The sequence below is a fragment of the Megascapheus bottae genome, chromosome 38 (genome assembly GCF_031878675.1).
Source record: "Megascapheus bottae isolate mThoBot1 chromosome 38, mThoBot2.hap1, whole genome shotgun sequence".
Classification (NCBI taxonomy): domain Eukaryota; kingdom Metazoa; phylum Chordata; class Mammalia; order Rodentia; family Geomyidae; genus Megascapheus; species Megascapheus bottae.
Window position 1 is genome coordinate 1,294,673 of NC_143546.1, and position 27,620 is coordinate 1,322,292.

General features: G+C 54.2%; 1 protein-coding gene across 1 annotated transcript in view; it reads left to right on the forward strand.

The window, feature by feature from the left end:
• The first annotated feature begins 352 nt into the window (after positions 1-352).
• Sema6a (semaphorin 6A) overlaps positions 353-27,620 on the forward strand; it is a 92,051-nt gene continuing 64,783 nt past the window's right edge. Inside the window, exon 1 of the mRNA XM_090325406.1 lies at positions 353-785. The gene's annotated coding sequence lies outside the window, so the exon portion shown is untranslated. The remainder of the gene's footprint in view (positions 786-27,620) is intronic.

The window sequence follows — 27,620 nt, forward strand, 5'->3', positions numbered from 1 at the left end:
TGATGTGGGGGTGGGGGAGACCCCGAGCGGGCGGGGTCCGACCCGGTTCCCCCGCTCCGCCCCCCGCGCCGGGGCCTCGGCGGGGCCAGGGGTCGCCACCCGCAGCCGCGCCGCGGTCCGCCGGGTCCCGCTCCTCCCCCGTCCCCCCCGCCCCCGGGCCCCGCGGCTCTCGCTCGGGTCCGCCGAGACGCCAGCCAGAGGAGGCGGGGCCGCAGGGGAGCGTCCGCCCTGCGATCCAGTCCGGGACTTGGCTCCGCCCGGGAGCCCGGCCTCTCCGGTGACAGAGGAGTTGGAGCGGCTCCGGGCGAGGCTGCACTCGCCGCTCCCCGCGCCGTCCGCCACAGCCCGGGCGCCCGCGCGCGGCGGCGCCGCTTCCCCGCGGAGCTCGGCCGGCGATGCGCGCCTAGAGCGGAGCGCGGCGCCCAGCATCGCCCGGCGGCGCCACGCCCCGGCCGGACCCGGCGCCCCGGGCCGCCCCGGAATGACCGCCTGAGCCCGGCGCCGGCGCGGGACCGCAGCCCGAGCGCGCGTGGAGAGGAGTTTCCCCCGCGCCCGCCGCCCATGGCCGCCGCGCCCCCGGCGCCCCGCTCCGTCTGACCGGTCCCGGGGCTCGCCCTCGCCGCCCGCGCCCGGCCTGCGGGGATGACCGCGGCGCGCCCGCGCCCCTGAGCCGGCCCGGCGCCCATGTAGAGATGACAAAGCGCGGCCGGGGCGGCGCGATCCCGGGCATGGGCGCCTGATGGGCTCCGCGCCCCGGCTGCCCGCCCGCACCAGCTCCGAACCAGGTACGGCCGCCGGGGCCCCGGGGAGCGCGCCTCGCGCCGGGCTTTGTGGAGCGGCCGCCGGGGCCCCGGGGGGCGGCGGGTGCGGGGAGGGGCGGGGGCCCCGTCGGGGCCGCCGCGGTGGACGGGGGCGGCGGGGGAGCGGGGCCGGGCGCGGGGAGCCGGGCCGGGCGCAGGGAGCCGGGCCGGGCGGGTCTTTTGTTGTTCGCCTGCGGGGTCCGGGCCGGGCTCCGGGAACTTGTGGCGGCCCCGGGCCTCGGCGCGCCCGGCCTCGGGTGACATCCCGGCTCGGGGGGCCGTGGGCACCGGGGGAGGGGGGTTCCGGGCTTTGTTCGCCCGCGTCCGAGCTCCGTGCGGCCCCTCGGCCCCCGCCCGGTCCCGCCCCGCCTCGGCTCTCTCTCGGGCGGCGGGGACGCCGGCCACCACCGCCGCGGCGTCTCCGGAGCCGGGCTCCGAGGCCGGCGCCCGGGAGGGGGAAGGGTGGGGACCCCGAGCTGGGGGCGGCCCGGCTCGGGGCGGGGGTCCCGGGCGCTGCCCTGCCCGCGGCCCGGCCGGGGCGGGCGGCGTCTCGGCTCCGGCTCCCCCGCGGCCCGGGCTGGGGGAGCCGTCCCGGACCCGGGCTTCTGGGGTCCCGGAGTGTTTCCCGCGTCCCCGCCCCCCGGGGCGCGCGCGGCCACGGCGCCCGAGCCCGGCAAAGTTTGTGTGGACGCCGGGAGCGCGGGCGCCGCCGGCCCGGGGCTGCGGCCGGCGCGGATCACCCGGCCGGGGGGCGAGGGCGGGGCGGGCGCGCGGCAGGTGGCCGGGCCGGCGGCCGGCGGGGAGGTCGAGCGGCTTCCCGGGGTTCGGGGCGCGCGCGTGGCCGGGCGCGTGGGGGGTACCCGCGCGCTCACTCAACTTTCTCGGCTTTCCCCGCGCCAGCCGACAAAGCCGGCGGCCAGGCCTCGGGCCGGGGTCTCCATCCCGGCCTCGCGGGCGGCCCCGTGGCGAGGACGGCCGGGGAGCCGGGGCGCGGGGAGCCGGGGCGCGGGGCGCGCGGCTCCGGCGCCGGCGTGGATGCCGCCCTCGCCTCCCCAGCCGCCCGCCTGGGGAAGGGAGGTGACTGCCGGCCGCGGAGGCATGGCGCGGTTCCCAGTCCGGACGGCCCCTCTCCCCGCACTCACCCCACGTTGTTATCGTGACCGGAGACGCCGTCCTGACGCGGGGGGTCGGAGGGGTCCGAGGGCCGGGGCGCGCTCCCGGGGCTTCGGCTTCGGGGCTTCCGCTTCGGGTTCGGGTTCGCGTCCCCGGCCCTGCGTCCCACGTTCCCAGGGCTTCGGCTTCGGCTTCGGGTTCGGGTTCCCGGCCCTGCGTCCCGCGCGCCCGGGGCTTCGGGTTCGGGTCCCCGGCCCTGCGCCCCGCTCGCCCGGAGGTCTGGTTGGGGTCCCTGGCCCCGCGCCCCGCGCTCCCGGGGCTTCGGGTTCGGGGCTTCGGCTTCGGCTTCGGCTTCGGGTCCCCGGCCCGGCGCCCCGGCCTCCTCGGCCTTGGTCCGGGTGTGGAGGGCGAGGCAGCATCCTCAGCCTGTAGATTCCAGTAAGAACGCGTGGAGAGCGTGGAGAGCGGGTCGCCGCCTTGGCCTTGGCCTCCCCACGGGAAGTCTGTGCCTTCGGGACGCGTTTACTACACGGTGGTGGTGGCACGCGCGCGCACACACATACACACACACACACACACACACACACACGGACACACAGGGCCCCGGCTCCCCCAGTCCAGGGCAGGCCTGGCCGCCGTGGAGAGGACGGACGGGGTCCCCAGGCTCGCGTGGGCCGCTGGCACTCCGCGGGGAGGCCGGGGGCCGGGTCAGTGCCGCACCTGCTCCAGTGCGTTCTCAGCTGGGAGCCCCCCTCCTCCCAGACCCTCCTCCCAGGCCTCCCCAGACCCCCTCCCAGGCTCCCCCCAGGCCTCCCTCCCAGGCCCCCCCAGCCCCTCTCCCAGGCTCCCCCCAGGCCTCCCTCCCAGGCCCCACCAGCCCCTCCCCCCAGGCCCCCCTCCCAGGCCTCCCTCCCAGGCCCCCCTCCCAGGCCCCCCCAGCCCCTCCTCCCAGGCCCCCCTCCCAGGCCCCTGCTTGTGATCTGATGGGGTGGATTCACTCTCCAGACTGGGTGAAAGCGGGATGAGGAGTGGGCTCAGGGCATTTCTGCCTGTGTGCTGTAAGGAAGGAGGGGACGTGGACCCAGAAGCCTCCCACCCATCACCTGACCCCCACTTCACAACCACCACGCAAGAATCAGGCTGCCCATCCTGCGCGTTTGTGTGGAGGCTTGCAGATGCTTTAATGGGGCATTAGCCATTTGCGCCCATGCAGAGCCCTCCCCTCCCCCCTGTGCCCGCCCCCTCTCCCCCCTTCCCCCTGCAGGTTTAGAGGATTTACTGCCTTCTCCCACGGTGGGTATCCTTGACTTGTTTACTCCAGAGCTCTGGGTTAAGGCCAGCCACCTTGTTGAGGGCTAGGGGGAGAGGTGAATTACTGGAGTGTTCTCTTGCTCCCTCCCCCTCTCTCTTGGGGGAGGGCCCTCGAGCCATCTTGTCTCTGAGAGATAGTTCTATTTCAGAGCCGAGGCCTTTTCTCCTCTGCCTTAAATTGTGCTGCAAAGAGCAACTGAGCTATTCTCTGCTGGCAACCGCAGGCCGGCCTCGTGGGGATTTGGTGAGGTAGGGAAATGGGCAAATAAGATATCATGCCCACAAACCTCTGGGGGGGAGCTGGGGAGGCCTACAGAACAGTCTACACCCAAGGGCATGCTGCCTGCGAACCACGTGAGCCCTGGCAACGTGAGAACAATTCCGATGACACTAATGGGGAAGGCCCCGACCCACTGCTGGAACAGACACGTCACCCTCTCACGTCCAGGCCGGGCGTCCCTGCTCACGCCTGGAACCCCAGCCACGCGGGTGGTGGAGGTGGAAGGATGGAAGCTCCAAATTGGCCTGGGCATGGGTGTCCTATTTCCACTTAAGCAGCAAAAAGCTGGAAGTGGAGCTGTTGACTCAAGCGGTCAAGTACCAGCCTGGAGTGGTGAAAGGCTAAGGGACAACGTGCAGGCCCCAGTGCTCACACACACACACACACACACACACACACACACACACACACACCTTAATGCTGATTCTTCACCCACAGATTCGCCACTCATCTTGTAATTTCCATGACAGTAATTCCATCTGAGTCCCCCCACGTGAAAAGTTAGCCTTCCTTCCTCCTCCATCTCCCAGCACATCTGGCTGGCTGTGGGTTCCAGTCTCCACACACACACACACACACACACACACACACACACACACACACACTTATGCATGTGACACCCTCCAGATCCTCCCCCTCACCGGTCTCCACTGGCCAAGGCTTGCTGGCTTCTCTCCTGGGGCCTGTGTGCTAGGGCGCCCTCCCCCTCCCCCCCTCAGCTCCCACTCTTCAGTATAGCCACACCAACACAGCCACGATCAAACAAAACACTAACAGACCAACGGTAAGGCAGACTTCATCATTTCCTCAGACCCTTTCCCCATCTTCCAGCAAAAGCCAAGTGCTTCTTGCAGCTGCCACAGTCCACCCGCTGCCTGCACTGTGACCCCTTGGGGTTCAAGTACACAGGACCTGACCGGGGCTTCCTCAAGGTTCCAGAGAGTTCCTTGTCCAGGCACCTGCCCAGTCTTCTCTCTGGTCTGCCCTGGCTTGCCAGGGCTGAGCTGGGATCAAATGAACTCCACATACCCGACTCCACGCGTGTTGGTGCATGTGCTGTACACCAGGTATGCACACAGGAGGTCTCGTGCCATTCCCCGGGTGATCGATGGATGGGATTCTCTCCACTTGCATTCTCTTCCCCCCCCCAGCACACACACATCTGCCACACACCTGGCTGGGACTAGAGGGAGACTGAGTCATGTAAAATCAACTTGCCCATAGAAGTAGAGCACAGAGGACAGCTGGCATTTGTGGGGCTGGAGCTTCTGACCCGGGGCCCCTTGGTTCTGTTAGTTTGCAATAGTTGGTTTAAAAAAACAGAAAAGAAAAAAATCACTCCACAGTTCTCCAGGTCAGTGTAGAATGGCAAGGGGTTTGCTTCTCTGTGCTGAGACGGTAGGCAAACTCTTGAGAGCTGAGTCCCGAACTCGGGAGTCCAAAGAAAAGCCTGAGCTCTGACTCACCTTGACTTCTCTGATGCTCATCATTTTAAAGAAATGCTAACCAATTGTTTTAACCTGGCATTATGATTGCAAGGAGAAGAGTTTGAAACCATCAAGTGAGATTTGCATTTGGGAAACCATAACGTGTGCTCTGAGAATCTGGGACATGAGCTCCTGTCTGCCCCGGGCCCTCACCCATCCCAGAGCACAAGCACAGCCACTGCTGGCAGAGGTTTTCACATAAAGGACATGGAACTCGAAATTTAATCGCTTCCTCAGCTTTATTGGAAATGCACACATCATGTGGAGTCTGGGCGAAACTCTGCTAAAGAGAATGTCAGCAGAGACACGTGGAGGTGACTCTCCACCCACCCAGGTCCTGGGAATGGCTCCCTGCCAGCCAGAGTTTGAAAAGGAAGAGTTGTGGCCCATTTCAGTTCTGAGATCCTATTGGTCAGCAGACGGGTCAAGATGAGCCCCGGGCACCATTCGTGGAGCCTGGGGTGTGTGCGTTAGGCTCGGTGGTGAGAAAGGTGCGCGTTAGATTCTGTGGTGGCTTTAGGTTCTGTGGTGGCTCTAGGTTCTGGGTGTACTACAATACACCTGGATTTTGTCTTTGGACTTTTCTGCTGCCATTTGCGCGATGCCTTTGTTCCTTAGGTCTCCTGCCTCAGTTTCCATTTACAAATGTTGAGTGTGATAACTGTGTGCGTGCGTGGGCCTGCACGTGCTAGTTGTGTGGCTTGCGCTCAGGGGTAATAGGATCCCAGCAAGTGTTCAGTTAATACAAAGTGCTCCTTTTATTTGGGAAACTACAGTTGTCATGGCAAAGCAGGACAACCGGGTTGGGTTTTTTTTGGGGGGGTAGGGGGTGGGTCAGGCAAAAGGAAATGGCTGTGAGGCTGTTCAATGAAGAAGGGTGGAAACAGCTGTTGTGTCCTGGGCCGGCCCCTGGCGGGGTTTGGGGCTGGAAGCGTGTGAGCAGGTTGTGTGCAGGGAGCCGGGAGGGGCGAGGCTTTTCCTGACTTTGGAAGGAGCCAGACCAACCGAGCGAAACTGCAGATGCAACAGGAGCAGTCTGCAGGCCGTGCAGGGTCTTGGAAATACGGGCCCAAAGGGCAGATTGACGACAGCAGCATCTGTCACATGCTCATAGCATACAAGTCAAACACACCATTTGCCCCTGAGCTGCAGATCTTGAACAAACACACACACACACACACACACACACACACACACACTCTCTCTCTCTCTCCTTCTTGGACTCACTGTACAAGGCCCAGCAGAAGAAGCACACACGGATAGGCTCACCACACCTCCCCCAGAATTCATGCTTCCCAGGTGTCTCCTGGAACCCTCTCCACAGCCCCGTGCTGGGAGGAAAGAGTGACACCAGGCCTGGGGCCTTCTAACCGGGGCCGTCCCAGCTTCCTCAGTAAGCCTTTGCATGTAGGTGCTGCCTCTAGACCCGGCCTTTCCTTGCCGTCAGGTTCTTGCTAGCGTCTGGCTTACTGATCACCTGTAGTGCCACCTCCATGCCAGTTAAAACTATGGAGTAGAAGAACCTTTAAATGGATGCGAAGCCCTCAGCCGTGACTGGGCAGGGTCTAGTGTGAAGTCCCAGGAAGGCACAGCCTGGGGGGGGAGTGTTAGGGACACATTACTGAGGCCGGCATGGATGGCTCACACTTGCAAACCTTAGCTATTCTGGAGGCTGGGAGCTGAGAGAGACATTTCAAAGCCAGCTGGGAGAGAAAAGCGTGTGACACTCTGAATGCCCAGTGAACCACCACAAAGTCAGACATGGAGCCATGACTCAAGTGGAAGAGCACTAGCCTTGAGTGAAAAAAAAAAACCACCAAAGTGGGAGGTCATGTTCCAGTACTAGCATAGTATGTGTGAGTGAGTACATGTGTACATATATGTGCAAATGCACATGCACACATACATTTATATATGTGTGCATACATATTTACATATGCATGTGTTGTGTGCCTGCATATATGCACACACACAGGCATGCCCTTTATGTGTACACACACGTGTGCACTCACATGCAGACATGCATACACACATACATATGTGTATATATTCACATGCATGTGTATGCATGATTGCATATGCACATGTGCCAAACACATTTCTACACACGTGTGTGCATTTATGTGTTTGCATAAGTGTGTGCGTGCACACATTTGTATATGCATATGTATGTGTATATACTTCTATACACACGTGTGTGCATGTTTGTAACATCTACATATGTATGTGTGTAAACACTGGTGTGCACATGCACTTGTCTGTGTGCCTACATGCTTATACATATACACATAGGTGTACCACTTATATACACTCATGTACACGTGCGTGCAGATTTGTACATGCATTGCGCATTTACATGTCCCTTATTGGTTAGCATTGTCTGTGTGGTGGCTTCTTTCTCTTCTGTCTCTGCCCCCGGGCCCCGTCTGGGTCAGGGTAGCTCAGACACCTCTGGCCCCAGACTCTGCCTGAGAAAGGAGGTGTCTGGGGTGCTGACTGCCCGAAGGTGGAGATGTTTCGTGAGGTAGTCTCATTCTGCAGGAGGCCCTCCACCACCCAGCCCTGGGGCCTCCTCTCTGTCCCTCCACAGCTACACGTGCAGATTCCTTCTCAGGTTTGGGGTCTCCGGGGTGTGTGTCCTGGGCCTAGGACACCCAGGAGCAGGGCTGGCCTTGGGCCTGCCCCTCCCCGCCATCCCTAGAGCCAGTGCAGGCTGCTACCAGGGCCCCAGTGGCCGGCCTGCCCCAAGGATGCTGGCTAATGGCCTCGGGGACGGCTTCTGGGCTAATCCCCGCTCGCATCCTGAGCGATGGCCCTCCAGACGCTGTCACGAGACCACCGTCATCTATTAATCATGGAGGCTGCTTTCTTGCTCGGTTGCCATAGCTCCAGGGCCTGGGAGAGGGCCGGGCGTCTTGGGGAAGGTTTGAAACTGTTCCTGGGGCTTGCGAGCTGGCAGTTCTGTGGGCATTGGTGCTGTGCGAGAGTTGAGAACCACTTCTCCTGTAATTCAGGGTGAGATGAAAAGAGCCAACTTCCAGTGCGTCTCCCCGTTCTCCAGGACTCGCCCCTCTCTCCTGCGGGGGGCGGGGAAGACGTGATTTGTGGTCCTGGGGGCTGATGTCACTGCTTTAATCTTCCCCTCGGAAAGCAGAGGGGCACGAGCACTGCATTGAGAGCCATTTATCAAGGTGAAATGAGACCATCACAGCCTGAGCCCAGTCTCAGCCCCACCATTCGGGGTTGGCCCTGCAGGTTGCTCAATAAGCAAAGATGACATCAGGATGTGTTTTGTTTGGGGCCATGTAAACATTTAGAGATTCCATTGGGTTTAATCTTTAGGGTTCTTTTTTTTTTTTTAATTTAGTACTGAAAGTGCAGAGGCTATCTTTCTGTGTTTGGCCATAAAGGGGCAGGGGATTACATTTTGAATTTGGGTCCGTATGTCTCCAAAGTGTTGTCTTCCGAGAACAAGAACACTGTCCATTGCTCCAGTCATTTTACTATTTTGCTCTTTTGTTGTTATTGTTTTCCAAAGAGCCAGTTGTGTAAGTGTTGTGTGAGAGTCAAGGAAAGCTTTTTGGGGGTGTGAGGTGCAGAAGGGGGGAAGTTGCATGCTTGGTGGGGGGGTGTACAGTGTGAGGCTGTGGGCTTCTGTTCAAAATGTCACCTGGTCACAGACCCTGGCTCCCCCTTACATACACACACACATGCACAGACGGGAGCTTCCTCAAGTGGCTAAGCCCCAAAGATACAGTAATCTCCTACTTCCAGAAGCAAACGATACAGAATTCAGGATACCCAAGGCATCACGTGGAAAAAAAGAAAAAAATGAAGGGAGATTCTGAAGAGGCAGACAGCACTTCTTACAAATGGTTCTAATCTAGAAAATTAGTCACTTAGAAAACCCAGCAACAACTAGAAAATGACTAGTTCCTATTTCAAAGGAAGCTTCAAAGCTGTTTGAAATCACCCCAGAGCCCGCCTGCCCCATGTTGGGTGAAAGATCAACATGCCTTTTCAATCCTCCCTCGTGGGGCCTGGGGCTGGTCCTACCCTCGCCCACCACACCCGGTGACCAGAAGTGAATGAGAAGGAGACCAGGGGCTGGAATGGTCCTGGCTTTCTTCTGGGAGCTGGCCGGCATTCCCAGGGGAGAAACACTTTCAAGTGTCATAGCAGGTGTGGCTTACCCATAGGCTGTAATTATCTCCCAACTAACACACGCACGTGCGCACATACACACACACACACACACACACACACACACACACACACACACTCCTAGAGCTCCCAGAAGCATCCAAAACCATGCCTTTGCCAATCCATTGTAGTTTTCTCCAAGTTACTTGTTTAAAAAAAAAAGAATGAAGAAGCTGCCAAGTAGAGTATGGTGGGACTAAGAATAAAAGTGGGTTTTGTTTATGTTTTGGCAGAGACTAGCGGGGGACATTAAGTTGGATGTGGAATCAAATGTAGTATTTTAGAAAAATACGTATAATGGCTTCTGTGTGGATGTCAGTCAAATACAGTGTGTGTGCGTGTGCGTGTGTGTGTGCGCGTGTGTGTGTGCGTGTATGTGTGTGTGTGTGCGCGTGTGTGTGTGTGTGCGTGTGCGTGTGTGTGTGTGTGTGTGTGTGTGTGTGTATTCCAAGGCATGTAGATGGAGCCTGCTCAGGCATCAAGAACTTGAACCTTCCATGGTCTGCCCATGCCAACCATGCCAGTCTCCTGTGACCATGAGAAGTGGGGTCCTGTCCCCTATCCCCTGTCCCCTGTTCCCTGCCCTGTCCTTTCCTACCAGTCCCATACAGAGTGAAATACCACGTGAGGAATAGCTGTTGCCACATGCCGTGTCTTTGATTCTTTAGAAGAACCATTTACTTTCAAAGGAATTGGCGTGCCTCAGCGTGGTGGGCTGTCACTGGCTCATGGGTGGATTGGAAGGTTACCACGATGGGTTCTGGTAAAACCACATCATGGGCCCTGGCTGGCAGCGTTTACCTTGCCCCAATCATTTCAGCAGGACAGAGGCATAGAAATGAGGTAATATTACAGAACCTGGAGAGGACTGGGAGCAGCTTTTGGTTGGAAGTAACTTCTGCATCGTGAGTTTTAGAACAGATACCAGAAGCTGAATTATGAATGTTAATGCGCTATTTACATTCAACTTTTAAGTAGGGAGTCCCATAAAAGTTAGATCTAATATATAAATGCCAACTTATGAATTAAATTCCTGTGCGAACAATCATTTTGTAGCTTATAACCCATCTAGTTTAGCATAATTTGTGCTTATGAATTATAAATGCTTAGCTTTTACAATTAGACTTACCCATCTGTAGGCATCTTAATGAGAAATTACTAAAATCCAATTGATCTGTAATATTTTCTATACTCTGTTCTGGGGTAGTGATTATCAAAAGCAATTTTCAGAGTGATCTCTTACTAATGAAATATACACAGCTTTATTTTTAATAGAAATAAAGGTATCTGGTGACGGGAACCCAGATTTGCCAAGAGAAGAGGTGTTTACAATAAAATGAAGATAGTCCAGGGGAATGTTTCTTAGTTTAAAAAAAAATCAACTTTATAAACTGATGCGTTGAGTTGAAACCTCTCTGTACAATGAATGGAAAATGACAAAAATAAAACAGATTAACAATGTATCCACGTGGTGCTTATACCTGCTGTGGTTAGAAGGCTAAGACTTGGGGGGGGGTGTCATGGTTAAAGCCAGCGAGGGGGTAATGTCTATAAGATTTCCTCTCAATCAGCCAGCAAAAAGCCTGACTGGAGGCGTGACTTTGGGTGGCAGAGCACCAACCAGAAGCAAAAAATATCTGAGCAAGACTGTGAGGCCTGAGTTGGAGCTTGTGGTACCAGTGTGTGAGCAAGCATGTGCAATCAAACACACACACACACTCTCTCACACAATCAACTTTTATCTGCAAGGTGTTTCCTCTGATCCGTGGCGAGGGGAAGTTGAACATGGTGATATGCTGATGAATGGATTCTCCAGGGATCCCGGAGGGTGGAGCTTTAATCTCACATTTGCTGTGTCCAGCACATTAAGCCAGTCAACATGGCCTAAAAACATCCGTTCCCAGCAGCAGAGGCCAACCGTGTCACTGCCTCTGTCTCCAGCCCTCGGTCCTCGCCCCTGCACACACCAGGTGTGTAACACAAGGCCTGGCCTGGGCACCAGAAAGCCAAGGCCCACACCGTGTTATTACCGAGCTGCAGACTCTTCCTGGTGGACCTTGCAAGGGACCAGGACAGTGTGTGCTCTTCCATTCTCGTCGGTCCTCCCTCAGCTCCCCCCTCCACTCAGGGGCTTGCAAGTTCTGTAAATAGCATCTCGCTGAATCTCATCAGAACCCCAGCCGGCAGGCACGCAGGCCTTGCTGTGGGCTAGGTGGCCCAGGGAGCAGATATTTGGTTCATTTGGCAATGAACTTAGGGCTGGGGAGGCAAAGGCTCAGCGCTGAGGGGAAAGGGCCTCCACTTTCCTGGGATCCCCTGCTTTTCCTGGGCTCAGGGGGTGACCCAGATACGGAGCACATCCCAGGGACTCTCCCCAAGGCTTCAAAGCACTGCTTTTCATGGCGCATTGCTGCAGAGCTTCAGTCAACATCCCTGAAGGAGAGCAGGGGCCGGGTGGTGTTTTTCATTGCCACTCAAACCTTGTCTTGTGGTAGGGATTAAATGAAGTCGTAACATGGCAACTCCCCTGACGCTGGCGAGGCCAGAACAGGAGACACGAGGGGATGAACCAGACCCTGGGATGGGACTCGCCTTAGCTGTGAGACATGCTCCTTGAAGTTAGGCACAGAAGGGGCCCGTGAGGGGACAAGAGCGTCCTGAGGACGGAAAGGGGCTCGAGACCTGCTGGTGGAGGTTGGGCCCCACTGACCAAGGAGGACGGGTTCTGTAGACGGCGTGTGATGTTGATGTACACACCTGCAAAGGCATAGAGAGGGGCCAGATTCCGCGTAGCTCAGCCCGTGGTTAGCTGTGAAGGAGCTGGAGGAACGTAAAACACCATGGCTCACAGATGGGGTTGTGACAGATTCCCAGACAGAAGAGTCTCTGCCGGTCTCTACCTCAAAGTATGCTGACCTAGTTTTACTGGGCCCACCCTAGCTCTGGAACAAGACTGGGAGTCTTCCGATTCAGGACGTTTAGACTTCCAGCACAAGGCATACCTCATGCCACAATACCAGGGGAACCCACAGAAAGTACCGCCCCAGACCGATGCGGGGCGGGGACTGGGAGAGAACAAGGGAGTGCTGCCATTGCCCAAGAGGAAATTACGCTTTACCTGACTTACCTAACTCCTCTGCCCGGCACCTTTATAACCATTTTTTTTTTAAAGTTCAAAACAAAATACCCAGCATCACAAAAGGGTGAAAAAAACAAAAGCTGGGCACAAAGTGGTTCAGTCCTGTGAAAATCTGAGGCTGTGGGAACCAACAGTTCCGTTTTTATTCTGAATAATTGTATCTGATGAACCATTTTTGAGTTTTGGAGTTAGGTGTTGTGCCTCACATGGCGGCAGGGAGAAGGTGATATTTATGGGCATTTGTCACATACAGTGCCTTGCGGGAGCAGAATGATGTAACTCACAAAATGCAAATAACACCTCTGCTGCCTTGTTTATTTAATAAGATGGTGTTAATCAATGTGTGTGTGTGTGTGTGTGTGTGTGTGTGTGTCTGTGTCTGTGTCTGCGCACGCGCACTGCATTGAGCTAAAACTGCACACCGCTCAAACAATGGAAGAACACGTGTTGAATATTTATTTAGAATGAATCTTCATGGCACATGTGATAGAAGGTGGGCATCTGAGTTTAATGATTTCAGTCTTCAGGGTCAGTGCAGATATCTTCAGGAGACTGGGTCCTGAATGTCTTTAATATTCATTTTTAAACAAATCCATACTGTGTAGAGTCCTGGGAAAGAGAAGCAGTCTGTTTGCCCATCACATTGGTTTTCTAAGTAAAACCTGTCACACAAAAGTTGTGGTCCCGTCTAATGTTGTCTTGAAATAAGCTCAACAGTAGATGTAAGCAGTTAGACATTGCAGGTGGTGTCACAGGAGTTGAACAGGTGAACATGTATCTAGAAGGGAGAGCCTGCAGGAGGCTGCCTGGATGTCTCGTTTTTAGAGAGACGCTGTGATTTTATATGCTGTGGGGCCCCAGGGCCTGTGGTGGAGAGCTGACATGGAGCTTGCTCCTCTATTGTGTGTCCACCCAGTGCCTGCTGAGGGCCGCCCTTCCCCCCTCTCTACTGCCCTCTAGCGTCACTTAATCCCAGCACAGCTGCTTTTGTTTAGATCCCAAAGAGGTGAGAAAATCAAGAGAATGTCCCTGCCTAAGAGGCCAGCTGGCAGCCCCACCCTGCCCGCCGCCCAGGTCCCTAAAGCATTTGTGATACAGGATGTGAAGGGTTGTGAAGAAGTAAAAATGCACCGTTCCCAAATAGGAAGTTCTGGGATGCTATGTGATAGGGTAAGATCTAACTGGAAAATAATTTATCTAGGAAAAGTACAAGTAGCAAAGAGGTCTTGGCAACCAGGCTATGGTGGCCCACGTCTGTCGTCCAAGCTACTCAGAGGGCTGAGAGCTGAAGAGTGTGGTTCAAAGCCAGCCTGGGCAGGAAAGTCTATGAGACCCTATCTAATGAACCACTAAAGAAGCCAAAAATGGAGCTGTGGCTCAAGGGGTAGAGCACCACCTTTGAGCAAAAGAAATTGGGGATAGCGCCCAGGCCCTGAGTTCAAGCCCTGGGACTGAAACACCAAAGCAAGGCCTTGCAGTCCCTCGTAGATGGCGGCTGGTTGACCAGATGGCCCAGGTGTGTGTGTGTGTGTGTGTGTGTGTGTGTGTGTGTGTGTGTGTGTGTGTGTGTGTCAGTCTTGAGATGAAGATGTCCATGTTTTCCCATCCCTGCCCTCAGAGAACGAGGTCCTGTGCTTCCACGAGGGTTTCTCTGTAGCCGCTGGGGAGAGTCCCACCCCGCAGCCTGGACTGGGGTAGGAAGGATGCGGTAGGCGCTGGTGACATCAATGACGTTGGCATTCCCGGTAGGTTTTGAGGATCGTGTGGTTGTTCCGAGAGATTCCATGTTGGATCAGGACTGAGACGAGTTCTGTGAAGATGGCTCGGGAGGCGAGGGGTGGGGGCCTCCCCAGAGGCTTCAGACTAAGATCAGAGCAAACAACTAAGACCACCACAGTGCTGTGCACACACTGAGTGACAGACACCCCATGGCCCCTGTCGCCTTTTTTCTTTCTTTCTTTGGTGGTTGGAGCTGTAGAGTTTGCTGTTCTAGTCCACTGTGAGATCTTGGTGAAATTGCCAAACATTTGAGAGTAGTTGATAGTGACTCCTTTGTTAAGGTGATTCTGATGACAGAACCCTGGCTGGGGCCTGGTAAATGCCCAGTAAAAGTTAATTATTAACTCCGTATCAAGCTTTTAGAATTCACTAAATTATGTCCTTTGTGTCACCAGCTGGGTGTGGATGCTTGGCATGAAATTAAAACTGGAAAGTGATTATATGTCCAGATGAGACTTTTTTTTTTTTGCCTGTCCCTGTCTTGAGGTTAATTTGTGTGTTGGGGCAGGATTTCAGATAACCAATTAAGGGCGTGTGTGCACTCCTACCCTGCCAGCTACTTGTGAGGTAGAGACGCGCAGAGGCAGTCCAAGACTAACTTCAGGCAAAAGCAGGAAGCCCTATTGAAAGACAAATGAAAGCCAAAAGGACTGGAGGGGTGGGTAGTCTGGCTCAAGTGGTAGAACTTTTGAGTAATAAGTACCCAAGTTCACACCCAGTATTGCCCCCCCCCAAACACCCTTCCATAAGCCCCCAAGCAGACCAGCTTAAATTACCCCAAGTGCATTTTCATGAAAGAACTAGTTAAGCCATGCTTGCTGTGGGCATAGAGCTAAATTAGAGCCCACCCGATATTTCCAGAATATTCAGTATGTCATTGTTGGGTTGGGTCCTGGTTTGGGGGATGGGAGGAGGGGGGCCTGGGGGAGCTGCCATTTCTGTGCATGGGGAGATGGAGACTGAAATATTCAGGGAGTCTCTCCTCTCCCTGGCTGAGTTTATATTGTGGTACTATTGCATGTGGAGTTGTCACTAACAGATAGCCTAGAGGTCTCTGCTCATGTCTAACTCAAAGCCATTGTAGAGAGAGCAACAAGTGTATTCCCTCTGGTGAAGCTCTAAGTCCTATGTCTTACATGACATGACGGCAGCAAGGGGTTTGAATTAAATACTTGATAGCGGAGTAGGAGGATTAGAAAATAAATCCCCATTGTCACCCAGGTATCCTGAGGAGACAGAGCCCAGTGAGTCATTAACACACATTTTGGCTTCCTCTGTCCCCATGATTTAGTCCAGCGGACCAAGCTTGGCCTGTCCCATGAAGGAGGGAGGGAAAGAGAGAAGGAGGGAGGGCTGGAGGATGTTGCCACTCAGGGATTGGGGAGTCGGCTATCAGGCAGGAAGTGGGAGATGGGGTGTCCCCAGCCACAGCCAATGGGAAGCAGCGTCTCTCGGTGGTGGTGGCAATGGCATTTACTGGGTCTTCACCCACCACCAGGATCCCCCAGACAGTTGTTCTGTGCTCCTTACAAAATGGACTTGGGCCCTGACCAGATGTGGACAGAGGTTCGTTCACCAGTGACCTCACACTTGGGGTGGCGGTCTCAGCCAGGCTCATTCTGTTCCCGGGCCCCTTGTCACAAAATCCCCAAACGGGTATCGAATGCTTGTTTCACATGCTGGCCTGTGTGTGCGTGTGTGCGTGTGTGCGTGTGTAACTGAACCCTCTCAAGGAGGGAGGGAAATTGAAGGCCATTCACAGCTCTCCCGAGGCGCTGGTCAAGCAGAGTTGTCTTGCCGCGTTGGACACTGTGCCATCTCTCTTTGTTACTCTTTCACAGATTCACTTCCTACCCGTGACTGGTGACTGGTGAACACGGCTATGGACGGCCAGATAGAATCTCTAGAAATGAATTTGCTCTTATCGCTTCTTGATAATTTTGCACTAAATACAGTAAGGCCCTTCCAGACAAAACAAAACAACAGCGGCAAAAAAGCATCATTGACAGGTGATTGCTGTTGGATAGTTTTGTGGAAGGAAACATTTTGTTCAGATCGGTTTACAAAACAAAGCCAAACCCTGGAATTAGCTTTCAGGGACCCACTGGTCTGCTGTGCCCGTTAATAATTGGCCGGGCTTGTGCCAGCTTGTGGGGCTCTCAGCCCCGCCTTTGATGGCGGCAGTTGAACTGTCTTTTGAGTGCTCGAGGCTCTTTCTGAGTCTAACCCTTCCTCCCCTTTCTTGTTTTCTCTCAATTTTGCCAGTCAAGAACAAACTCTGAACGGCACCCCTGGCTTAGTATTGATCCACTCTTGTGTTACCCATTAATGGGCTGGCAGATATTTTTTTTATTTTTCAACGCAGGGTGTTGCTTTAAAAATACAGTTTACATTACTTTTTAAAAAATATATATCAATATTCCTATTCGTGGCTTGTGATTACAGACTCACACCCCGTTTTCATGACCCAGAATGGAGACCCTTCCCTCACTGTAGAACCCCTCTTACCCACCCTCTTACCCATCCAGAGCAAGAGGGAGGGGGGGGAGGGAGGGCTGTGGTGTTGAGCATGCGTAGCTGCTCTTACGTCCTGGCAAGGCAGCCCCTCTTTGAGCTTTTCTGTGGCCAGGAGCCCCCACCCCCCACCCCTCCTTCCATTCTGTAGTGGCTCCAGATCTCTGAATGAAAGGCAACTCTGACTAAAGGAGCTAAAATCCGCCCAGCAACCAGCGCCTGGGCCTGTGGAGCCCGTTGTGAGCTCCAGCACCATGGAGCCAAATCTCATTTTCTAGCACAGTGTGGTCTAGGGACTCCACTGCGTCCGCCCCACAGAGCCTCCATTCTCCCCTCTCGCTGCCGGCCCGGCCAGTGCCACACAGTCCTGTGGCAGCCAATTATAATTCACTTCCCTCCCTGGGCTTGGGGACCACATGAAATAGACCTGTGCTAATGACGCGGGGCTGGGGGCAGCCAGAGCCGGGGCAGCCAGAGCCGGGCATGGAACGGGTGCTGCTTCGTCACACTGCGGCCCTGCCAGGCACTCAGCTGGGGTGAGGGTGGGGGTTAGAGGGGAGCTTGAGATTTGGGAGACATCAAGGTTGCTTTAATAAAAATTCCACAAGTCACAAAACGTAGCTGTGCCATGACGTTGAGTCAGCGGGTTGTGTGAGTTCTGGCTTCTGCTCTAGCTCCCAAAGGAGTTTACAAGTGAGTACTGCTTCCCGCCACAACCCCATTCCTGTCCCACTGGGGCGTTTCTTTTGAGGAGCCCCCCCTCGCAGCTTCTGGGGTGCCGGCTGACCCCACGGTGCCCGGGTGTGTAGGCTAGTGTGGGCTTTCTCCTCCTGGAAGCAGAATTCCCCCCAGTACTGCACTCAGCCCTCGGTCCCACGTGCACAGGGTTATTGTTGGTTTCTCTTTCTGAAACTTTGAGGTCTTATGCTCATTTTTGGCCCTGTCTGGCATCCACTGGGACCACTTACAAAGCCATTTGCTCGTGGATTTAGCAAGTGGCCCCATGTAGGCGATCTTGGTAGTGTCTGAAACTCCCTGCACCCCTCCCTGCATGGGTGGAAGCAGGCTGGAGCCCCCCGATTCTGGGTGTAGAGTGGGGTTCCCCACTCCGCTCAATGGCTGCATCCTGAGCCTCGAGCAGCGCCCTGCTCTGGAACCTGACCCTGGAGCACTGCCATTTACTCCACACCGCTCACTGACCCCGAAAGCCATCGAGTCATCAGAGTGGCGTTTTGCAAAGCTCTTTCCCAGGGTTATAAAATCCCACCCACCCATCTTTACCCTGCTGTGGAAAAAACAGAACAATCTCCCCTCTCGACTAAAACTGTTGTCAATGTAAATGTGTTAGTATGCTTCTCAGCCATTCTGCAGACAATGGGCTTTTTAATTTTCAGCTTGGTTAAAATTAGACAGGTTGGAATGGCCGGTGACAAAAGCCTGTTTCATTATTATTATTATTATTATTATTATTATTATTATGCTTGCTGATTTATTCTTTTGGTTCTGAACCCAGAGCTTCTTTCTTGCTCTTCCACTGGCAATTTCCCCTCAAAGCTGCCACTCTACTGCTTGAGCCACACCTCCGCTTGCACAAATCCTGCTTTAGAAAGCTTTCCACGCCTGACAGGCGGCCACAGATGGGATTATTTGAACACATTCTTGGGAAAGGTGAAGCCAAGGAGCAAGCCACGGGCTCCCTTGGAATGCGCTCTCTGGCTGGTCCTTGAGCCTTTCTGTCTGTGAATCTGTCTGCAAGATCCTGTGGTGAGGTGATTGGCAGGTTTTGTGTCGTGTTTTGGGTCCCGATTTTCTTTGGGGTTGACACGGGCGACATCAGTGCCACCCTCCTGCCAGCATCCTGTGACTGACACTCAGGAATACCCTTCCTGCCAGCGCTGGATTAGATGTTCTAAGCCCCGCTGTCGCCCTCAGCCCAGACAGACTCACTCCTCTGCGGATTCTCACTGTGGTTGTAGTAGCTTGTCCACCTTTAACTGCAGACAGAACATGGCTGGATGGGGTGTGCTGTGCTTATGGCCCGGGAGGGTCTCGGGGGGGTCAGATCAAGATGTGGGGTCCACCTGGCTGGGTGGGGCTGAAATCCCAGTGACACAGGAGGCGGAGGTCAGAGGATCCCACGTGGGCACCCAGCATGTCCTCCTGTCTTAAAACAAGGCCTGGGGGTGTGGTTGGAGGGGAGGAGGGGAAAGCCTCTGCCCAGCAGGTGAACTGGTGGCTGGGGAGGGAAATGGGTGCAGCCCAGTCTCGGCTGGCCTCAGGCCTCCATTCCTCCTCTATAAAGGAAGTAGGCCAGGGCCTTAGCCGCACAGAGTGGCTCAAGGATTCATGGAGTCCCTATGTGTGCATATCACCTTTCAAAGCCAGATACGTGGTTCTGGTTTTTTGGTGCCAGCCCTGGGGCTTGAACTCAGGGTCTGACACTGTCCCTGATCATTTTGCCCAAGGCTCTACCACAGCCTTTTGGTGATTCTTTGGGGATAAGAGTCTCACAGATTTTCCTGCCGGAGCTGCTTTGACCAGCGTGAGTACAGAGCCAACCCAAGAGTCTGTGTTGTGACCATGTTATGTTCCTGTCCTGGGGAGAGAACAGCAGACAGGAAGTTTTGGGGGTTTTTTGGGGGGTAGGGAAGGGATGATTCCCACTAGAGGCTCCAGGTTGGAGGCCCAGGGAAACCCCTCCATGGAACCTCAGATTCAGGGTGTCTTTCTGAAGCCAGTGGTCCTCAGGAGATCCAGTGATCGGAAAGCCAAGCTCCCTCTCATCGCACGCTGCCCTGAGCATTTGAATACAGCACAGAGCGCAAGATAAACCCAGGGTTCCATTATTCCAATTAGGTGCAGTGTCCTTGGGTGCTGGGGGACCGGGGTCTGTCCTCAGACCACCCAGATCCCAGCTGGACACAGGCAGAGGCTCCTAAGGCCCTCCGAAGCCCCCCCTCTCTTCAGGTCCAGGGACCTATCATGAGCCTCTGGGTATCATCTCATCATGTTAACATTAGCAGTTTTGGAGTATGATTTCCCAGGCCGGGTTTCTCATGCAGGCTCTGGAAGGGTTGAGATGATGGTATCAGATGACCTGGGAGATGAGCTTCCTTTCCCCTGCTAATCTCTCCTTTCCTAAAATAACGCAGACACCGCTGACGTTGTGAAAGTGGTGATCTTTTGCCTTTAAAATAAAGACCAAGTAGCCTTAGAAGTCATAAAGGGAAATACCGAGGAAATTAGTGGTTCAAAAGAAAGGGGGGTACCTAGAACACCAAGGTTTTAAGCAGCGAGGCGGTGCTTATTTGCCGGTGTTGGGGGTGAAGCAAGTGATAAAAGAGGATACAGGACCCGTTCACCCTTTCCTATGCACACTGTAACATGGGGTACAGTTCCCTATTTTCTGTTCCCACGCACATAGGATCCCTCACTGGCCAACAGATGATGTGAAGATGCCCACCAGAAGACCCAGGAGAATGGCCCTCCCTGGAAGCAGGCCCAGCCACAGGGATGAGAATAATGGAATCCGGGCTCACAGCTAACCAAGTCGAGTCTGTCCTGTGGCGTGGAAGTCACGTTTAGCAGGTGTGTGTGTGTGTGTGTGTGTGTGAGAGAGAGAGAGAGAGAGGGAGAGAGAGGGAGAGAGAGGGAGAGAGAGGTCTGCATCTTCTCTTCTAGATGCCCCAGCAGGTGTTCGTTTGTCCAGTGTGGATCTGAAGGAAAGCATGCAAGTTTGGGCTAAATGGCGTCCTCACATTCCTGTGGTTCCCGGGAAGGCATTCACTCGGCACCGTCCGTTAACAGTAATTGGACTTATGCCTCATTAGAAGAGTATAATTTCCCACTTATTATAAATAACACGATTCCTATTTCATGTCTCTCGCCTGGATCACTGGATGCTGGCAGGGTTGGGATGAAACTTAGCCCCCTACACACACACACACACACACACACACACACACACACACACACACACACACACACACACACACACATCAGAGGAGAGGCCGCTGTGGGCTGCTGGACTCGTTAGAACTGCCCTTGGCCCAGCTCCCGTCCCTTCCTCAGCCCCTCTGCCCCCCCCCCACCCCGTCACAGGGAGCGAGAGTCGTCTGATCTTCTCCAGATGCTCTCCAGGCCGGGACTCGGCATTCCTGCACACCACCGAGGCCCCGTGAACGTCTCAGGCTGTTGAGAAGCGCTCATTCCCGGGTCTGTGGCTTCAGGTGGCCCAGGTCTTCCAGGGCGTACAGAACTGTCTGTCAGTCCATCCTTGACTCTATTAGTGGGATTCCGTAGGTGATTATTATTGTTACTGCTCCCTCCCTGATTTCCAGAGACATCAAAGAGATGATTTATCAGGTCCATTTTACTGTTTGCTTCTAGTGATTTTTATTTTTATTTCCAGTTGATTCATCAGAGAGCTTGAAAAGTGCTTATTTGGCCTTCCTATCAGCTAGTGCCAAGCACTCTTAAATTAGTGGTTTCTACTGCTCTGTCTACAGAGCATGTACCTCTTCTTAGATGGCTCTTTCCAGAAGCAGGATGGAGGAGAGGGGAGGCTGGGCTGGCCTCTGCTTGCCTTAGTTCCCGAGGCAGCGTTCACCCAAGCGTCTGGATGTGGACCAGACCCCATTCTGCTCTGAGCCCAGCTGCCGGGTGACAGCGGCCGTCCACGCACAGGCAGGATCGCCCAGCCCTCGCTGGCTGCAGGATTCCCACTGCAGAAGGGAATTGGAAGCCCAGCCCTGGTGGCTTAGGCCTGTGGTCCCAGCATCCTAGGACGCTGAGATCTGAGAATCGTGGTTGGAAGCCAGCCTGGGCAGGCCCATCTGTGAGACTCTGATCTCCAGGGAACCAGCAGAGGGTCGGAAAGTGGAGCTGTGGCTCTGGTCGTGGAGGGAGGGCCAGTCTTGATGAACAACAAAAAGCCCAAGTCCTGAGTTCCAGCCCTCAGACCTGCACCCAAAAAATAAATGGCAGACACTTAAAAAAGTGAATTTTGAAGACATACCTTAAGAAAAAATGTTCAAGAATCGTAGGGAGCACACTGGACCCCCGGAAGTGAGGACGAAGCTCCGTAAATCGAGTCTCAAGTCAGGACCAGACAGCTGCCAGGGGTGGACGCACGGTCACCGGCTGGAGCCACGTAGCTTTGAGGCTCATTCGGGACCCGTGGGCCCCAAACTTGGTGCAGTTTAGTACCAGGACCCTCTGGTCAGGCCTGTGGGGCAGTGTGCCTGTAGGTAATGAGCAGACCATCTCACACCACCCTGACACACGTGTGCACACGCGCGGAGGTGTGTCCTGGGGCGGGCTGCACACACACACTGGGGCTGGCTATAGGAACAGGCCAGCCCTTCTGCAGAGCAGCTGGTGCCAGGAAGGCTGGAACTAGGATCTGCTGGGGTTCACAGCACTGCCCCTGAGACCCCAGGACTTCACGGTGAAAGCAGCTCACATCACTGGACCCCTCTCCTGGTTTAGATCCAAAGGTGTCACTTGTTTAGGGACACAAGTACTGTGGGGGAGGTTTTTCCACATCGATAAAGCAATGGCCTTTTCTTAACCGGTACGTTACTTAAGAAAATATTAATCAAATAATTCAATAAGTGAGGGGATCACAAACAGTTCAGGTGTCTCTCTCCCCTCCTCTTGTGTGTGTGGGCAGAGTTGGGCCCAGGCCACCTTCCTGGCTGGGTTTCCAAGGGCTGAGACTACAGGCATGGGTCACCAGGCAGAGATGCCAGTCTTTGTTGACACGTCACACCCCAAGAATGTACAGAACCTCCTTTTTTATTATGCACACCTCTTTTCAAATCTCAGGGAGTTTCAGATTTGAATATTGAAAAATCGGCTAAAATGCGGTATGAACATATTCTCGTGTCGTCCATTTAGGGCGACCTTTTTCCTAATGATCAAAACACGGGTTGTTGTTATTTTTAAACCCTCAGTGTTATACCTCTGTGAGACAGAACAGGTACTGACGACATTACTTTTCTCATTTCTTTACTAAAAAAGAAGGTATTTCTTTGGAAAGACTAATAGACCTTTTACGAACCCCCCTTAGCGTCTTTTTAGACTCACGGGAAAAACAGATTCAGAAGGCAAAGTGCAAAACAGAATGACTTCATGGAAATCAGGCAAGGGAAAAAAAAATAGGTTTGGAACCTAAAATAAATCGAATATGTAACACCTTTCCATTCTGTCCCCTTTTCGTCTTGTTTGTCATGAGAATCTATATTTATGGAGAAGTCAGTTGGCTGCTTATCGGGCTGTGTTTGCTGGGAAGAGTGATAATGAGCAATAAAGAGGTGGGAAGGGAGATGTGAGGTGGAGTGGGAAAACCGGTGGCTTTAGGGTAGGGTCTGGGTTCTGCGGGCTGCGATTCCCCTGTGAGCTCTTACGTTAATTGGAGAGGGTTAGGGCAGGCCCTTCTAATGAGTGGGGGGCTTTCCAGGCAATCTGCCGACCCTGGGATCAGGAGACAGTTCCTAGTAATTACTTAGTGACATCCCCACGGTCTGGTTGAGTGGGTGATGGAAAGCTTTGTTCTGGGACCAGCGGCTGATCTAATAAGCATTACCTGAGAGCTCATTAGAATTGCAGATGGTCGTTCCCCCGGCTGGAATGCTGGCTTGGGTGATCTGCCTGTGAAGGGAAACCAAGATTTGAAGGGTGAGGACATTAAAATAGTTAAACTGGCTGCCGGTGGCTCCTCAGGAGGCTGAGATCAGAGGATTGTGGTTGGAAGATGGGGGGACAGGGAGCAGAAAAGTCCGTGCACTCCTCTCTCCAATAAACCACTCAGAAAAGGCTGGAAGTGGTGCTGTGGCTTAAGTGGTAAGGCACTAATCTTGTGCACAAAAGCTCAGATGCCACCCAGCCCCTGAGTTTAAGCCCCAGAACTGAGCACGCATGCTTGTGTGCGTACACACACACAGAGGTTACTTTAGGAGCGACAGAATCGTTTTGAGCAGTGAGCTCATTCCATGGCTGACACATCATCAGAGTATTTGTTAATAGTTCATCTTTCAAGATGGGAAGAAATCAAAGTGTCTCTGGGAAATAATTACCTGGACCTTGCTTCTGACTCCTGCGGCTGTGAGCAATTTGCTCACAGTCCAAAGGCCACGTGGACAAACCCCGGGCAGGTGAGACAGCAGGATGGTCATTTCAATAGCCTTTGGGGTTCTGACTGTCACCAACTGCTGCACCGTGGAGACGATTTCACGTTTTCTTAAAGCTCCTTGCTTCCAGAAATACCCTATAGCCCCTTTTCAAAAATGTGAAACCATTATTTCAGCCTCCTGAAGACTTAACAGCTCAGAGCTGTTAGGCAAATGCAGATCTCTGCATTGCCTCCCGGAGCCTGGAACAGCCAGCAGGCAGCAAGGCAGGACGGCCCCAGGCCCCCGAGTTCCAGAGCAACCTAACCCAACAGGAGCGGCCAGGCCACAGCCCAGCCTCCTGCCACGTCACCTGTGTGCCAAAGTTCAAAGGCAATAAATACCACGCAGGCGGACCGTGGACCACAAAGGGACGCCACGGGAATCCGCCTCTGCCTCTGTCTTGCTGCTCGATGGCGTCACCATCTCTGGACCCCGGGCACCCCTTCCTCGTGCGGGCAGTGGGACCTTGAGGAAGAGGGTGCCTTCCCCAGCCCCCAGGGTCCTCAGGACCTGGTTTTAAGAGGGACAGCCACACTTGGGGGCAGCGGCTGGGAGGGGTGCCTTCAGTGTTCTAGAGACGGCGATGAGGAAGCAAAGTAGAAATGTGTGGCTGGGAGAGCGCAGAGCCCAGTCCCATGTTTTCTCCCACTGATGGCATTTTGTCTGCCCGGCCATCCAGGGCCCTCCCATGTGTCGTAAGAGCATCCCGACATCACAGACTTAAGGGAGAAGGGAAGAGAGGGGAGGCAAAGGCTGTGAGTGTAACTGACAGAGTCACGAGCAGCCACGCATGTCTGACCATCGCGTTTATTTTATCTTATTTATTTTTTTTGGGGGGGGTCCGTTATGGGGCTTGAATCCAGGGTCAAGATTCCCTGAGCCTTTCTGCACAAGGGTAGCACTGTATACCTTTGAGCCACCGAGATACTTCCAGCTTTTGCGGTTAACTGTGGATAAGAGTCTCATGGACTTTCGTGCCCTGGCTGGCTTCGAACCTTGATCCTCAGATCTCAGCCTTCTGAGTAGCTAGGATGATAGGCTGAGCCACCAGCACCCAGCTCGTGTGCTTTGTCTTCTGCCGACACCAATTTGTGTCAGTGTGTGTGTCTGTGTCTGTGGCTACCCACCCCCAATCTGGGCTAAGCAGTCCTAGAGGTTCAGGAAACTGGGTAGATTATAAACGGGGAAGAGTATATACCCACGAAGACCGAATCGTCACGTGCGAGGGAGAGTTGACCTTCTTTGAACTAAGGAACGGGAGCCTAAGTATCGTGTTGTATTCTGTTTATATTATATTTACTATAGTGATGTTTGAGCCCCGCTGAAGAATACGATGGCGTTTATTATGAGTATTTGTCTCTGGCTAGTTCTGTCTCCAGGTTGTTTGAGAGTACAAGGTGTTTTCCGTGGAAACCAAGCAAAGGTTAAGCTGCACTCTGGGTTTTGCAGAACCCTTCAGCAGAGGAGGGCAGAGGGCTTTGGAGGGAAGAGCCCCTCGGATCTGGGCCCATTTGTCCCAGGCTGCCCGGTTAGGAGACTAAGGATGTCCCCTCACTTCCCCCACCCCAGGGGCATGGGGAGGGGAAGATGAGCAGAAGACATAGGAAAGCAAACGCAGGGACAGCTCCCAGCCCCTGAGTCTTCTTTTACTCAGATAGCCATTCGTGCGTTGGCTGGCACCGGACTCGCTGTAGCTATGAATTAGCATTTGAACTTGTAATGACAGGAATGTCAGCTTAGCCTCGACAAGGGCTGGACCTGTGCGGGGGGGCCCTGAGCGCAGAACGCGTGCACTCATTCGTTCTTTCTTCTGTCACGGGTGGGGTCTGGGCTGGCTTCCTTTTTAGAAGGTGGCTTTCGCGTGTCCGTGAGTGCTCGAAGGTATTAAAACCATACTCACAGTAACAATACAGTTTGGTGATTCTGCCCCTCCTCCCCCACGGGAAACGAAGCCTTTCACTTGCGTGTGTGGGGTGTTGTTTGTGTGGAGTGCACTGGCCATCTGGGTGGTTCTGTGGGAGGAGGGGCAGTCCCTGAGTGCCCCCTCCACCCCTCACCCTCGTTGTCGTCTGGCTCTTGGGGATTGTCCTGTGTCCTCATCCTAATGCCACCACGATGATGTGGTTTATGGTCTGGGGATGAGGACTGAGCACCTCCACGCCGGTTCCGTGGGGCAAATGGAGACTATTCCTTACCCAGCCTTCCCCATCTGCTGTCGACAGTGCCAGCCAAAGGATGAGCGCGGAGGTAGAGGGGCCAAATAGAATGACACTGAGGGGACAGTGACAGCCCAGGCCAAATTTATCTCTGCCTCTGCCCCCCATCTCTCTCTGTTACTGTCTCTCTGTCCCTCTGTCTGTCCGTTCCCCCTCTCTTTGTCTCTCTCTGTCCTTCCCTCTCTGTCTCTCCCCTAACACCTACCGATGAGTGTGTATGGAACCCAAGAGGCACCTGGCCACAAGTAGACATTGCCACACCAGCTTCCCGCCCTCCCCTCCCCTCCCCGTTCTGTGCCGTGATCCTGGTAGAGTTACCGTGACGCCCGGGGGTCAGGGGTGGTTCATCCCTTCTGGCTGGCCCAAGTCCTCCAGGAGGGACACACGGTGAGATCCATACTGGCAGACTTGGCGAGCAAAATGGGCCGTTCGCCCAGAGACAGGCTTCCACTATGGCATGTCAACCCACAGGCCTAGGTGGAAAACAGCCCTCTCACGGCGTGCTTCACTTGCGTTCAGAAGTGACCACAGAGTCGTTTGACCCACGGGACCATTCTACTTGTTACCGCCCACATTAGTGATTATTTACTGTTGGTAGTCCCAGGGTTTGAACTCGGGACCTTCTGATGTCTCAGCAGTGGTTCTCACTTGAACCCCCAAGCCCAACCATCTACTTTGAAAAGGGGAATTTCAAATGCATTCAAATCAAAAGCACCATGATGGGTAATCTTCTAATTAAATAATGGTGTCTCCTAGTGGGATAGTAGACATATACTTGGAAAATATGGTAAATCCTATCTCATTAGCTAAAGAAAACAGACCTAGCTTATAAAATACTATTCTGTTATTTAACTGAGAATTTATACTGTTTAAAAAAAGCTTTATACAAGTTGTGAGACTGAGCACGGGAAAATGAATAAGAAGAAATGCACTTGGAATGGAAAGTAAAACTAATAGGGGAAAAAAAAAAGCAGGGTAGTAAAACCTCAAGAATGTATACCAGTCAGTAGAACTTAATCAGATAAAGCATGCAGCTTGTCCAGTGCCAGTTGGCCTGCATTCTAGAAGTGAAATAATAACTAAATACCAAGGACGAAGGCTTCAAAACCCCCTGAGAAATGATTGAATCTGCATATCTACTTGTGAGAGGAAGGGTGTCAAAAACCGAGTTGCTGAAGGGAGTGAGTCAGGTTTTCCATGTGCTTGTGTGTGACAGCGGTGCCGGTGTGAGTCCACGTTAAGAAGAAGCCACGCGGTTGTCGGCGTTAAAGCGCTGGAGGAATTGTAGAGACGTTATACTGATGTGAGGGACTCCTCACTGGACAACAGCAGAGGGATTCTCCAGGCACTCACAATAGTGGCTCAGGATGAACTTTTGTTCTTGGCTTGCAAAGTTGGGGGGAGGATTCCCGAGCATGTCAGATTGGGCTATAGGACATATTTCAGCAGGAATTTCCTCCAGTGTTAGGAGTTCAAAGCTACCATGATGCTTTCCCAGGTCATTACAGAGAACCTGCCGTCAGAGGTTGACTGTCGTGGAAGGAGGGAGGGAGCGAGGCAGGGAGGGAGGAAAGGCGTTTGTTGGAAATACCAGAGGTGGAGA